Raw genomic sequence first — 16,575 nt, forward strand, 5'->3', positions numbered from 1 at the left:
AATAAAAATGTGAAAGGCTAAAATAAACAGGGAATAGAGAATGGGACCAAAATATTTATCAGTATACTAACCAAAGTACATCAAGGCAAGGTATTACTAATTGTAAAAATAAACAATTCTTGTTCCGTAAGTACAACTCGATGGGTTTGTACCAAAAAAAAAAAGTACAACTCGATGGGTAGCTGCGAGGACAATATTAAGAAAGGATTGGGGTTTGAACCTCATACTTTCCACTTCTTCACATTTAAGATGTGAGAGCCTCATCCATCCATTTAATTATAAACTTTGAAAAAAAAAATGTTGAAACATGCATCATAACTAGATAGGTCGTGATGGAAATGTTGAATGCCATTGTTGATGTTGCTTCTTTCATCATCTTCTTCCAATGAAAATATCACATTAATCACCGAATTATAGTTCACCGTCAAGAAGATCTTTCTAACAAATTGAATAGATCAGATTCAACTTCAAACTATGATGGTAAATAATCGAACAAGTCAGAAAATTATTTTTAGCGATGTTAGAAACTTGATAATCACCAAAATCCGTTAAATTTTGTTGTGTATGAGAATTGTCGTGACATTGTATAGCTATCGAGTTCAACAACAAATATAATTGACCTATAAGGATTTGAATCCTCTCAAAACCTTGTATTATCTAAAAACACTCCCTAAGTAAAAAATGAAATGAAATAAAGAATGCGTATTTACACCATAATGAATATGTTACGGTTACAATAAAAAATATCATAAGTATATAAGGAAGGTGTCTAGTCTTGACCCTTCTAGCATCACTCTATCTCTTCTCAGAAACTCAACATATTCATCATTATCTCATCACAAGAACCCAACATCTTCATCCTTCTCTCATCCACCTTCAACAAAATTACATGTGTGGCTTGTCATCATAGAAAGAAACGATGTACCCCCTCACTGCACCGTATTTTCTTTGCTAGTTCATGTATGTTTCCATGTTTGTTGTTTCAACATTGACTTTTCATTGAAACTACTTTAGTTTATATATTGATATGTTTTTCCAAGCATAGTAACATTAATAAGTTTCAAAATACTCATGGTTATTTTTAAGATTTGTTTCTTGTTGACCATTAAAATCATATAGAGATGTCATAAAAGTTAGAAATATATACGCCAGACTATGCATTAATCAACACATATAACCTCAAATGAATTTTTAAATTTGTTACTTGTTTTAACGTTGAAATCAAATAGACATCTTGTCTACAATAAACTATACATTCCAAAACAAGAACTATGATAATTGCTATAAACACGTAGATTTTTAACAGCGAGGGTGTATTTTTTATTTTATTTTATTTTTGAAACAACGAAAAGTTTGAAATCGTTTCTTAAATAAACTTAGATTAAATATTTTCATTCGAAAATATTTTCCAAAAACAACGATTTGAATCAATATCACATTTGCTAAATCATTTTCCCAACAATGAGCTCAACTCACAAATTAGACACTTAATAAAATACAAAACATGTAAGAACATTAATTTTTAACAAATAATGTCATTTGTAACGATAGAAGGGAAAGGAAATAAGTAAGACTCTACAACCGAACCCTAAGTTGATCTTGAATTATGAACTGGGATGACATGGTACAAAAATCCACAAATGACATCGACCCCGACCGCTTCAGAATCACCAACCAAGTCATCTCCCTCGCAACGTCAATGTCTTCAGTGCTTCACGATTTCCACATTACTAAGACTCTCAAGAAAGTCTATGTCACAAGCCCAAATATTTCTACAAGTATAAAGTAGAGGATCACGATCTAAAAACAATATATATACAAAAACACAACATGTTGTTGAGATAAATCACAAGACCCTTCTTTACTTGATGTTTTAATGACAGCAAACTTATTTGAATTAAAAAGGTCAATATGATTATGACCCATGTCAAATTCCTTTATTTGTGTGTTACTTAGAACAGGATATTATAAATGCACATATATCATAGAAAAATGAATCTTAACATCACCATGTGCTAAGAATGACTTCAGAATGATAAGAAGCATCTCATGGCCTCTACAAAATTGAAGAACAAGATTGGCCAAAGAATATGAAATTAGATGTCAATCTCATGAACAAAATCATTCAATAAAAAACAACTTCAACAAAGACATCAAAATCACTTCTGATTGCAAATCAGAAGATCATATAGGTACATCAGAAGCACTCTAAAATGACTAAGCTGAGAAGTTAAAAATTAGTTCTCATTAACTAATTCTCATCTCAAAAGTTAGGATCGAAGCTTTTGAAAAAAGGAATGAAGATCAACTATACTTGAGGTTGAAGATCAGGTATATCAAAATTTCAAGTAAAGGGATACATGCGATTAAAACTCCAAAGATCATAAGCAGATCAGAAATGATTTTGGAATGGGAAAGTCATACAACACCAAAAGGAATGATGACTCAAACATAACCAAAGGTGCAAAAGAAGATTACAAGCTGAGAAGCATTGCACACTAGCTAGTTTCAAGACTTTCTTGGTCCAAGAGGCAAAGCACAAAAGGATAAAATAACAACTAGTTCTTTGCTTAGTCACCAAGTATGAAGCAATATATAGGGTATCGTTATTCAAATGAGAACACATTTCTCAACAACACAATCTCTCACCGAAAACCTTTTCTATCAAGAATCACATGATCTAAAAAAAATCAGAAGCAGAAAAGTTCACATTGCTTGAAAGAGATCGAATTCATCTCACACCTTAAGATTCACTTCTAAAATATTAGATATTAATCGCAAATACACGCAAGCCTTTGTTGTATCTTTGGAATATATTTTATAGTGTATTTGAAAAGTTCAAATTCACTTGTGTGTGATCAGATTGAACTTACAAAAACAAAAGTTCAAATTCACCTATGTGTGATCAAATTGAACTTAGAGAAACAAAAGTTCAGATTCATCCAGTGCTATCGATTTGAACTTGGTGATAATTGTGTCTAGAGTCTACAATTAATTACTCAGTTATCATATGTTTTAAAAAAATAGTTATCATTGAAGGTTTGATTGTGTGTTAAAACATTTTTCATAAAGGCCATAATAGAATATGTCTAAAACTATTACATATTGAACAATTAATATTAGTTTGAGTCCCAAAAGGTAGGATTAATAGTCATTTAAGATCTAGATTGATTTATTGACATTTATAAATTCATAAAAAGCAACTATTAACTAAATAAAATTATGCAATTCATTTGTATTCAAAGATACTCAATGAGTTATGGTTCAAGCAGCTACAGAGACGGTCCTCTACATGACCTAACAATTAACATAGAAATCTAGTTAATCGTCATAAAACTAAATATAGACATAAGTTATGAAGAGTATACATGAATATAGAATAACAGGATGATGAATTCTTGCATCCTGGATGTTTATAGTAACCCCCTAGCCTCTTGATAAGCGAATAATATATTGCTTACATTTATTTATCTTCCATTATATGTGATCTTAGACTCCATGCAAAGCCGATATTATCCTTAATTCAACATTAGTCTTTTATTGTTTTAGAAACCCTTATTTTAGTTTCTAGTGTTTAATTAAGTTTTAGAAAAATTTATGCTCGTTATTGTTGGTTTTCTAGACAAGTTGTTTGTTTTGTTGTGAAGATGTTCAAAGTAGCAGCGTTGGAACGAAAATTATAGCAAGCTACAGTTTTACAACTTATAGACCTGGTTCAGTGGCTATGAACTGAGGTGGGCCAAAAAAATCAAAAGCTTGGATCTGAAGACGTGGGAGTCTCAAATGTGTTGATAGTACACTAAAGGGATAAAGAATATTCATATGTTTAATGGTTTAGGAAAAAGACCACCTCATGAAAAAAAGACCTAAAGGCACAAAAGGATAAGGAAGGACATTATACTATAAAAGGAAACAACCCTTAATTTGCAAGTGTGTGATGTGGTGTAGAGAAAAGAATAGAAGCAGAGGCAGCCAACCCTAACTCTACCTCCAACAAAATGTAGCCACCATTTTAGAATTAAAATCAGTTTTCTTCACAGCACAACTTCATCCATTTCATCCTGAAATCATTATGTTGTATTTTTTATTATTAATTTATTTTAAAGTTAATATATTGTTTCATATATATCTTAAATAAATAATCATATCATAATTATTTATACTGTGAGGAAGTTTTCCATGTTTTACGTTACATACCGTTGGCACATTGAATTATTCCTTGGTCAAATCTAATTAATAGCAAACACGTTTTTTGGCTTGGTAAAAGGTGTGTAACGTTAACATGAAAACAATTGATATAAATAACAATGCCTCACAGGTCTGAAGAATAGAAGAGAAAAAGCTACGACAATTCCCATATACACATATATTTGAGAGTTGTATTATTGTTCCTGTGAGCATCCAATAGTTGTTCCTGTGCCCTTACTATTTCACGTACAGTGTTAGTGAGAAGCGGCTGTTGTATCCTGGAGAGCACTAGCTTTGAGGCCAACTGCATCAGGTGATTGACCTGTGGCGGCGAAATGCTCTTAAGCCCAGTGCGTTTGCACGCCTCAGCCAACAACCGATAAGTTCTTCCTTTCTTCTTTATTTGACTGAGAATTATATTTATAATTGCAGTAATACTTCTTGATTATTATCTTTATTTATTAATTAATTCTATGTCAATTTTTACAACACATTATAGCTAGATCTCAGAGTTTTAGATTCATAGTAGTAAAATGTTAAGTGGGTTTCATTTCTATTTTTATGTTTAAGTTCATAATGAGCTAAACTACTTTTGTGGTGAGGGAATAATGAGGTTATAATTATGTTTGTAAGTTAGATTTATTACAACTTTTTTGCTTCTTTTAAACAAGTTGTTAAAATGCTAGTCTTTAAAATAGAATTCGTACAATTTTATTTTATTGCCAAATTCTTTGAGGTAGAAATAAAACAAAAAATACATTTTTAATGCTCGAGATAGATAAGAACCTTGTAAGGCTACTTTGAATGTCTATTTATATTTCTTGCCATAGGAACAAACTCGACCTTTTTGAGGAAAGAAATGGTTGAGATTTGACCTTAATATTGTGGCATGGTTAACTTGGCAACCACGAACCTCGAGTGAGTAGTGCCCCTAAGTTAGCCATGAAGGTTGTGTTGAGAAATCACCAAGACCATGAGGTCTCCAAGAAGCGATGTGAAGTTGCAACATCTTGCTACTTGTGAAGTTACAACTTCCTGTTACTTGTGAAGTTATAACTATCTATTACATGCAAACCTCTATTTTTACCAAGTTAATTCCTTAACCACCCTTTTTAACTAGAATCTCTAAATCTTTTTTACTTGCTTTATTTACTTCTACCTTTTAATTTTATATGTTAAAACTTCAAATCTTATCATTGATATTTGTCACATTGGATCTTGAATAACTAAACTTAGGATTTGGAAATAATTAGAACTTATCCATCTCATTTCCCAAGATTGATACCTTGCCTACTCTTTATACTTGTTGTGGTAGTGTACACTTGAACTTACTATATCTTGAAAATAAAACACTATTTTTAAAAGCATCAAGTTTTCTGTGTCGTTGTCGGAGATTGAAAGTGGTTTATTCTAATTTATTTTCATATTTCATAGTTTAATTTAGTTAAGATCTTTTTTGTTAATCTTTTTTTTAAAAAAGAAACTATTTTGTTGTGTATTATGTTCATATCGTGTTTTATTTATTGTTCTTAATATTAGTTACTCTATAGTTTTTTTGTAAGAAAATTGTCCTCTCTTAATTATGGATCATTGGGATTTTAACTTTTTGCAAGCAGAGAATGTTCAGCCACAATGAAACAAATTATGCGTTTTGCGGGACTGAACATGCAAGAGCTTACAATGAAACAAATTTCTTGTCCATGGAAACACAAAATATCGGATATAGAATGGGAAATTTGAAAACCACACCCTCAATTTTAATATGAAGAATTATATGAGAGTAACTCTAGACTTAAATTTCTCTTAGCACAAGCATGTGAGTCTATGTCCATGAATATTGTAGAATTAGATTCCCTCAGTAGATATATCTTAGATGATCTAAATCAAAAGAACTATATTGAGAATTAGTTGTGAAAAAAATAGTATGGAACTGATAGAACTCTTATATCAAGATTGTAAGTCTACGGGGTGTAATGCATAAGTAGACCCCCTCAATAGGTCAGTATAGAGGATTAAGACAAAAGAACCATACTAGAGTAGTGTTCGAGCAAGAAGAAATTAGTGTGGAATTGATAGGAAGTTTATATCTAACCTACAAGGATTTAAAAAGGATGAAGCACGAATCAAATGATATTAGAGGTCCTCCTAGAGAAGTATTAGTGTGTGCCAAGTCTCAACCAAAAACATAGAGGCTCACATGCAATCTTAAATTACCCTACAAATTGAAAAGAGTTAGATGGAAGAAGTGGTTGATCAAGAGAAAGTGAAGTTAGAAACTATACAATGTCTTGATGAAAGAGTGGAAGAAAAAAAAGTGTAGTTGACGATGAAATAACATTTGATGTTTTTACCTATGTTTTTAGTTACTTTCGTTGCATTTGAAGGCAAATTAGAAGTCAATTAGAGGAGTTGTCAATGGTTTGAAGAAATTTTTGTATTGTTTTCATACGAGTCGTTGTAATTCAGTTTCATCATAAGTCATGCAACTTCGTATGTATTTTGAGTCATTTTAGTGAGAAATCATGTAAGTCGGCAGAATAAGACATCAAGTGAAGGATCAAGAATATGAAAATTGAAGTTCAATGGTTCTTAGAAGACATTTGAAAACAATACAGAATGAAGAAAATTCATTTGAAATTTTAAGGCATTGCAAGATGGAAAAATGCTTGAAAAGGATAGAAAACTGCAGAATTTGCACAGGAGGGGCTGCCTTATGTGCCCCTGCTCATGGGACAACATTACATGGTGCCTCATGCGCCCTACACATCAAACCATGCGCCTCTGCACATCAAACCATGCGCCCCTGCACAAGGTTGCAACTAGTAATTGTTGTTTGCTTGTGTTTCCAAGGCGTTTTTGGTGGAAAAACCATATTTTCACTCTATTAACCCCTAAGTAATGATGCATCATAAATATAGACCATTGCACGCTCTTTTATTCATTCACAAAGCTAGAGGTACAAGGCAAAAGTCAAACATCATGAGCTTCAAAGCATAGGATCTCCATCATTCTCTTATTCTTTTTAGGGTATTTTTTTATTGTCTTGTAATGATGTATGTTGTCATGTGCAACTAAACCTCTTTGATTAGGGTTCCACGATGAACCCCTTCTTATTTGTTGGATTCTATTAATAAAGTGTTTATTCAGTTTATAATCTAAAGTCTGATTTAATTCATATATGTTCGTTTTTATACCATATCTTAAATGAAGCAGTAGGATTGTCAACCTGAATTCCATTGGAGCAAGACATTAATGAATTGCTTAGTTACTAAATTGATTGAATCTAGGTATGAATTTAGGGTTTTAACCCATCTTAAGGGAACCCCACAATTGTAAATGGTTGAATTACAGAGATATTAAAATAAACTTCAACTGATACATCACGAGGTTATGTTCTACTTTCTTAAACCCAAATATAAGGCAAGTTATAAACTAATGATTACTCGATTTAATTTCCAACAAAGATCAAGAGGGATTTAAGGATTCCTTATGTAACACCCCATTTTTATTCTATTATTTTTAATAGATGTGTGAACATTTTTATATGACTTTAATTGTTAAATATATGATTTTATGTGAAATATGTGTTTTGTGTGATTTTATGTGATATATGGTGTGATGCTATTTTATTATATGATTTATGGAGTTGTGTATTATTTAAATGAATATTGTTTTATTATTTGTGGAAATAATAGGAGAAATAAAAATAGGAGTAAAATATTAATATTTTGGTTAATGGGAGTTGATTAGTAATTATGTGAGTTTAAGGGAGTTAAGAAAAATAAAGGAGAGGTTATGTTTATTGGGAAATAGAATAGAGAGAAGTCAGAAACATTTTTCATGTACAAAAGAAAACATAAGTTTTTGGGAGAAGAAGAGAAAACCTAGAAGAGGCAAAGAGAAGAGGAGGAACAAATCTGTAAGCTTTTGATTCATCTAAACTAAGGTAAGGGTGGGATTCCTTTCAATAATCTTGATATGTAATTCTGAAAATTGGTGAATTGTTGTTCTTGAGGTTAGGGTTAGAGAAGTTATGATAATTGATGAATTATGATGAATTATGTTGTTGAATTGCATAATTGTATGTTGTTTTGCTCCCTATGTTGTATACTAAACCTGTAAACATGTTTGTAAACCAATTTGGGTGATTAAGGGATCAAAGCTAGGATTTTTGGGGTGAAACTATGTTGAAATCGCAATTTTTCTGAAACCTGAAGCAGGACGCGAAAGCGTCCTACCCATTTGCTGAGGACGCTAAAGCGTCCCATTAGCGTGCAGAAAGCGTCCTCATCCTGAGTTACGACATTTTGGACGCGAAAGCGTGCTTCGCTCGCGAAAGCGTCCTACCCATTTTTTATAGAGGACGCGAAAGCGTCCTTCTGTCGCGAAAGCGTCCCTGGTTCTGTACTACCATTTTCTGAATTTTGTTTAGTGCACCAGATGTCTATTCTGATCATTTTAATATGTTCCCTTGATTTATTAAGAATTGTTTATGAGGTAGAAATTATATATGGAAGTAGAATGATGTGAGCTCTTGAATAAAATGCATTCTAATATGCTAGATTGATTCCTTTTGTCGTTGACGTTGTTGTATCATCTGATGTCGAAGTTGGGGAGTGTGTCATAATTGTTTAGGCACATATGTTGTTGTTGTAGTCGTTGTTGAAGTTGTATGTTGATATACACAAGTTGAGTCCATTTGCATACTTTCATCTGTTGGGGGCTTATGCCCTGGAATGTTCATCATTCAACCCGTTGGGGGCTCATGCCCTGGAATGTTTATCATTCACTTGTTGGGGGCTTATGCCCTGGGATGCTTTAACCATCCAATTTGTTGGGGGCTTATGCCCTGGAATGCTTAGCATTCAACGCGCGTAGATTGGTACCACCTGCATGATGCATTAGTTGTTGTTGTCGTAGCATTGTTGAGTTGTTGTCGTCGAGTTGTTGGTGTCGTTGTGGATAATGTTGTTTTTGTTGTTGTTGTTGTACCTTGTTGCTGAAAATAATTATGTTGTTGCTTATGTATTTATTTATATACATTATTAATGATGCCTGTTGTGATATGCTTTGTTGTTTTCATTAATTTGATGAATTATATATTATTATTATTATTGGATAAGTTTCTCACCCCTTCTGCTTGAAAATGTTGCCCTTCGTATGGGTAACTTGCAGGTAATGATGGCTTGTAGGTTTGGTCGGCTCAAGTGTCTAGCGCTCTGATACATATTAGGATGGGGATTCGTCGCGAATGTTTTCGTTCTCTTCATTTCTTTTATGTATCATATTTTTGGTAAAAGACTTAATAATGGAGTTTATCGTTGTTGAAAATAATGTTGATTACGTTGAGGCCATTGTGCCAAGATTTTCCCTTTATGTTGGAATTGGTTGAAATTGTATTTCCTAAAGAATTATTCCGCTGCAGTTTTGGAGATATTTTAAATGTTGATTTAAATAAATAGCTATTTTCTATTTATGAAATTTTGATTAGCAGTGTGACACTCTGTTGTATGGTTTACTCTGATTAAATTAATTAATATTACGTTGTTGGGAGAACTGGGTGTTACAATTGGTATCAGAGCAGGTCGGTCCGTCCGGCCAATTAGTAGAGTCGTGTCGAGCCTAGTAGTGTTGTGTGACAATTTTGTATTGTCCTTGTTGTCCTGTTTGTTGTTTGTTGTGTAACCCTTTGTATGGACTGGTTGGAGTACAACCATGTCCATATTAATTGTTTTAGTAAGTCGTTGTGTTTTTCTTCTGCCGAAGAAGAGAGTGAAGCAGACTTGTTATCTACTAAGCAGCTGAAGCAGTTAGAGCATGATGGAAAAGTGATGTTCTCTTTAATGGCGTATTTGTCTGTGGAGAATCAGGCTGTGATTGATAGGTTGCCGGTTGTAAATGAATTTCCTGAAGTTTTTCCTGATGAGATTCCAGATGTGCCACCAGAGAGGTTGAATTTTCGATTGATCTTGTGCCGGGTACGAAGCCTGTGTCGATGGCTCCTTACCGTATGTCAGCTTTGGAGTTGGCAGAGTTGAAGCAGTTAGAAGACTTGCTTGATAAGAAATTTGTAAGACCGAGTGTCTCACCTTGGGGAGCGCCGGTATTGTTGGTGAAGAAGAAGGATGGTAGCATGAGATTGTGCATAGATTACCGTCAGCTTAATAAAGTGACGATAAAGAACAGGTATCCACTTCCGAGAATTGACGACTTGATGGATCAATTAGTGGGTGCACGTGTGTTTAGTAAAATCGATTTGAGGTCAGGTTACCATCAGATTAAGGTGAAGGATGAAGATATGCAGAAGACGGCCTTTAGGACACGGTATGGACACTATGAATATAAAGTGATGCCTTTCGGTGTTACTAATGCGCCTGGTGTGTTCATGGAGTATATGAACAGAATTTTTCATGCTTTTCTAGATAAATTTGTTGTTGTGTTTATTGATGATATTTTGATATATTCTAAGACTGAAGAAGAGCATGCAGAACATTTGAAGATTGTTTTACAGGTGCTGAAAGAAAAGAAGTTGTATGCAAAGTTGTCAAAGTGCGATTTCTGGTTAAGTGAAGTAAGTTTCCTTGGCCATATTATTTCTGGTAGTGGTATTGCAGTTGACCCGTCGAAGGTTGAAGCGGTATCACAGTGGGAGACTCCTAAGTCAGTTACGGAGATTAGAAGTTTTCTTGGTTTGGCCGGTTATTACGGAAGATTTATCGAAGGATTTTCGAAGTTGGCACTTCCATTGACTCAGTTGACCTGTAAAGGTAAAGCTTTCGTGTGGGATGCTCAGTGTGAGAGTAATTTCAATGAGTTGAAGCGAAGATTGACGACGGCTCCAATTTTGATTTTACCAGAGCCAGATAAACCTTTTGTTGTATATTGTGATGCGTCCAAGTTGGGCTTAGGTGGTGTGCTTATGCAAGATGGCAAGGTAGTGGCTTATGCTTCGAGACAATTGAGAATACATGAGAAGAACTATCCTACACATGATTTAGAGTTGGCTGTTGTGGTTTTTGTGTTGAAAATTTGGAGACACTATTTGTACGGTTCCAGATTTGAAGTGTTTAATGATCATAAGAGTCTGAAATATTTATTTGATCAAAAAGAGTTGAATATGAGGCAGAGAAGGTGGCTAGAGTTGTTGAAAGATTATGATTTTGGCTTAAATTACCATCCGGGTAAAGCTAATGTGGTTGCAGATGCCTTGAGTAGGAAAACGTTGCACCTCGGCTATGATGGTGAAAGAATTTGAATTGCTGGAACAGTTTAGAGACTTAAGTCTTGTTTGTGAATTGGCACCTCAGAGTGTACAGTTGGGTATGTTGAAAATTAATAATGAGTTCTTGAAGAGTATCAAAGAAGCCCAGGAGGTTGATGTGAAATTTGTAGACTTAATGGTTGCCAGTAATCAGACTGCAGATGGTGATTTTCAGGTTGATGATCAAGGAGTGTTGAGATTCCGAGGCAGGATTTGTATCCCTGATAATAATGAATTGAAAAAGTTGATTTTAGAAGAAAGTCACAGAAGTAGCTTGAGTATCCATCCGGGAGCTACAAAGATGTATCATGACTTGAAGAAACTGTTTTGGTGGTCTGGATTGAAGCGTGATGTCGCGCAATTTGTTTATGCTTGTTTAACTTGTCAGAAATCGAAAGTTGAACATCAGAAGCCTGCTGGTTTGTTGACACCATTAGATGTGCCGGAATGGAAATGGGATAGCATCTCCATGGACTTTGTGACGAGTTTACCAAACACTCAAAGAGGGCATGATGCCATTTGGGTTGTTGTCGATAGATTGACGAAGTCGGCACACTTTATTCTGATTAATATCACTTATTCAGTAGCTCAGTTGGCGGAGATTTATATTCATAATATTGTGAAGTTGCATGGTGTCCTGTCGAGTATTGTGTCGGATAGAGATCCGAGGTTCACTTCGAGATTTTGGAAAAGCTTGCAAGAAGCTTTGGGCTCTCAGTTGAAGTTGAGTTCGGCTTATCATCCGCAAACAGATGGTCAGTCGGAAAGAACGATTCAATCATTAGAAGATTTGTCGAGGGGGTGTGTGCTTGAGCAAGGTGGAGCTTGGGATAGTCATCTACCGCTGATAGAGTTCACGTACAACAATAGTTACCATTCGAGTATTGGTATGGCACCTTTCGAAGCTTTATATGGTCGAAGGTGTAGGACTCCTTTATGTTGGTTTGAGCCGGGTGAAAGTGTTGTGTTAGGACCTGAAATAGTTCAGCAGACTACGGAGAAGGTCAAGATGATAAGAGAGCATATGAAAGCGTCGCAGAGTCGACAGAAGAGTTATCATGACAAGCGTAGGAAGGACCTTGAGTTTCAAGAGGGTGACCATGTGTTCTTGAGAGTCACTCCTATGACCGGTGTGGGTCGTGCATTGAAGTCCAAGAAGTTGACTCCGAAGTTTATTGGTCCTTATCAAATATCTGAGAGAATTGGCACGGTGGCTTATAGAGTTGGTTTACCACAACATCTTTCGAACTTGCATGATGTGTTTCGTGTGTCGCAACTTCGGAAGTATGTAGCGGATCCTTCACATGTCATTCCTAGAGATGATGTGCAAGTTAGAGACAACCTTACGGTAGAAACTTTACCTTTGAGGATTGATGATCGCAAGGTGAAGACGTTGAGAGGCAAAGAGATGCCTCTAGTGAGAGTTGTTTGGGGAGGAGCAACTGGTGAAAGTCTTACTTGGGAGTGGGAGAGTAAGATGCAGGAGTCATATCCTGAGTTATTTGCATGAGGTAATATTTCGAGGACGAAATTCTATAAGTTGGGGAGAGTTGTAACGCCCCATTTTTATTCTATTATTTTTAATAGTTGTGTGAACATTTTTATATGACTTTAATTGTTAAATATATGATTTTATGTGAAATATGTGTTTTGTGTGATTTTATGTGATATATGGTGTGATGCTATTTTATTATATGATTTATGGAGTTGTGTATTATTTAAATGAATATTGTTTTATTATTTGTGGAAATAATAGGAGAAATAAAAATAGGAGTAAAATATTAATATTTTGGTTAATGGGAGTTGATTAGTAATTATGTGAGTTTAAGGGAGTTAAGAAAAATAAAGGAGAGGTTATGTTTATTGGGAAATAGAATAGAGAGAAGTCAGAAACATTTTTCACGTACAAAAGAAAACATAAGTTTTTGGGAGAAGAAGAGAAAACCTAGAAGAGGCAAAGAGAAGAGGAGGAACAAATCTGTAAGCTTTTGATTCATTTAAACTAAGGTAAGGGAGGGATTCCTTTCAATAATCTTGATATGTAATTCTGAAAATTGGTGAATTGTTGTTCTTGAGGTTAGGGTTAGAGAAGTTATGATAATTGATGAATTATGATGAATTATGTTGTTGAGTTGCATAATTGTATGTTGTTTTGCTCCCTATGTTGTATACTAAACATGTAAACATGTTTGTAAACCAATTTGGGTGATTAAGGGATCAAAGCTAGGATTTTTGGGGTGAAACTATGTTGAAATCGCAATTTTTCTGAAACCTGAAGCAGGACGCGAAAGCGTCCCACCCATTTGCTGAGGACGCTAAAGCGTCCCATTAGCGTGCAGAAAGCGTCCTCATCCTGAGTTACGACATTTTGGACGCGAAAGCGTGCTTCACTCGCGAAAGCGTCCTACCCCTTTTTTATAGAGGACGCGAAAGCGTTCTTCTGTCGCGAAAGCGTCCCTGGTTCTGTACTACCATTTTCTGAATTTTGTTTAGTGCACCAGATGTCTATTATGATCATTTTAATATGTTCCCTTGATTTATTAAGAATTGTTTATGAGGTAGAAATTATATATGGAAGTAGAATGATGTGAGCTCTTGAATAAAATGCATTCTAATATGCTAGATTGATTCCTTTTGTCGTTGACGTTGTTGTATCATCTGATGTCGAAGTTGGGGAGTGTGTCATAATTGTTTAGGCACATATGTTGTTGTTGTAGTCGTTGTTGAAGTTGTATGTTGATATACACAAGTTGAGTCCATTTGCATACTTTCATCTGTTGGGGGCTTATGCCCTGGAATGTTCATCATTCAACCCGTTTGGGGGCTCATGCCCTGGAATGTTTATCATTCACTTGTTGGGGGCTTATGCCTTGGGATGCTTTAACCATCCAATTTGTTGGGGGCTTATGCCCTGGAATGCTTAGCATTCAACGCGCGTAGATTGCTACCACCTGCATGATGCATTAGTTGTTGTCGTAGCATTGTTGAGTTGTTGTTGTCGTTGTAGCATTGTCGAATTGTTGTCATAGTCGCATTGTCGAGTTGTTGGTGTCGTTGTGCATAATGTTGTTGTTGTTGTTGTTGTACCTTGTTGCTGAAAATAATTATGTTGTTGCTTATGTATTTATTTATATACATTATTAATGATGCCTGTTGTGATATGCTTTGTTGTTTTCATTAATTTGATGAATTATATATTATTATTATTGGATAAGTTTCTCACCCCTTCTGCTTGAAAATGTTGCCCTTCGTATGAGTAACTTGCAGGTAATGATGGCTTGTAGGTTTGGTCGGCTCAAGTGTCTAGGGCTCTGATACATATTAGGATGAGGATTCGTCGCGAATGTTTTCGTTCTCTTCATTTCTTTTATGTATCATATTTTTGGTAAAAGACTTAATAATGGAGTTTATCATTGTTGAAAATAATGTTGATTACGTTGAGGCCATTGTGCCAAGATTTTCCCTTTATGTTGGAATTGGTTGAAATTGTATTTCCTAAAGAATTATTCCGCTGCAGTTTTGGAGATATTTTAAATGTTGATTTAAATAAATAGCTATTTTCTATTTATGAAATTTTGATTAGCAGTGTGACACTCCGTTGTATGGTTTACTCTGATTAAATTAATTAATATTACGTTGTTGGGAGAACTGGGTGTTACACCTTAATCGTTGTTACACTTCTGAATCATAAAAACTTAATCTCACATTGGGTTAGGTAAGTTTTTAATTTATATTTTTATTTTTTGAAGGAAAATAAAATATAAATTCTTATCTTTTTGAATGACATCAACAATATAATATTTGTATAGGTAAGTTTATTTAATTGGAAGTGAGATCGTCAACCCAAGATCATATATTCTCTCTATACACAACTAGCGGAAAAACAGACACTCACGTGCATAAATTCGATTTTTTTATTGCGCTAACACTTGTAACTTATGAACCTTGTTTTTTTATTAAATTTTGAGTTTGATTTAAAAGTATATCTATATAGATGTTTATGACTTTCAAATTACAATAAATCCAAGAAATCATGTTTATTTTTTTCAATGACACCAAAAATATAGTAAATGAAATATAAATTCTTATCTTTTTTGATAACACCAAAAATATGACATTATTAGAAAAAAAAAGAAGTTGAAGAGTATAATTGTAATAATAAAAAAGCAAGCTTAAAATCCTCTATTCCATTTATATATAGTATAGAAGATTAGATGTATAGATGTAACAAATATAATATAAATTCTTACAATTTTTAAAAACACTAAAAATATAATATTATTATAGGAAAATTTATTTGAAAAAAAAAGAAGTTGAAGAGTATAATTGTAATAATAAAAAAGCAAGCTTAAAATCCTCTATTCCATTTATATAATGTATAGATGTAACAAATATAATATAAATTCTTACAATTTTTAACAACACTAAAAATATAATATTATTATAAGAAAATTTGTTTAAAAGTATAAGTAAAATAATAAAAAAAATCAGTCAAAAGTCCCCCTATTCTCTTTATATACATGTTTGGTAATTAGAAATAAAGTATTTTTTTTAAGGATTAGGAATAAAATCTTATAAGCAAAGTAATCATTACAAAAGTTTTATTAACATTAGAGTAACAAAATTCTCATAAAAATCCAATATAATAATAGTAATAAAAAATTTTCCTTCAAAAAAAAAAATTAATAAAAATTTTAAAAAGGAAATAATCATAACTTATCATAAAAATATTATAATAATAGTAATAAAAACCTTTTGTCAAAGAAAAATAGCAATTAAAATCTTTTAGTCAAAAATTAGTAATCAAAATCTTTTAAAAATAATTATACTAATTTGTCATAAAAAAACAATATATTAGTATCCTAAAAAAAAAAAAAACAATATAATAGTCGTAATACAAATCTTGTAAAGAAAAAAAATCAAATCAAAATTTATATTTTTCTAATTAAATATTATAATAATAGTAATAAAAACCTTTTGTCAAAGAAAAATAGTAATAAAAATCTTTTAGTCAAAAAAATTAGTAATCAAAATCTTTTAAAAATAATTATCCTAATTTGTCATAAAAAAACAATATAATAGTCGTAATACAAATCTTGTAAAGAAAAAAAATCATATCAAAATTT

Source organism: Medicago sativa, chromosome 8 (assembly GCF_051527215.1).
Source record: "Medicago sativa cultivar Bolivia chromosome 8, Bolivia_mono, whole genome shotgun sequence".
Taxonomy (NCBI): Eukaryota; Viridiplantae; Streptophyta; class Magnoliopsida; order Fabales; family Fabaceae; genus Medicago; species Medicago sativa.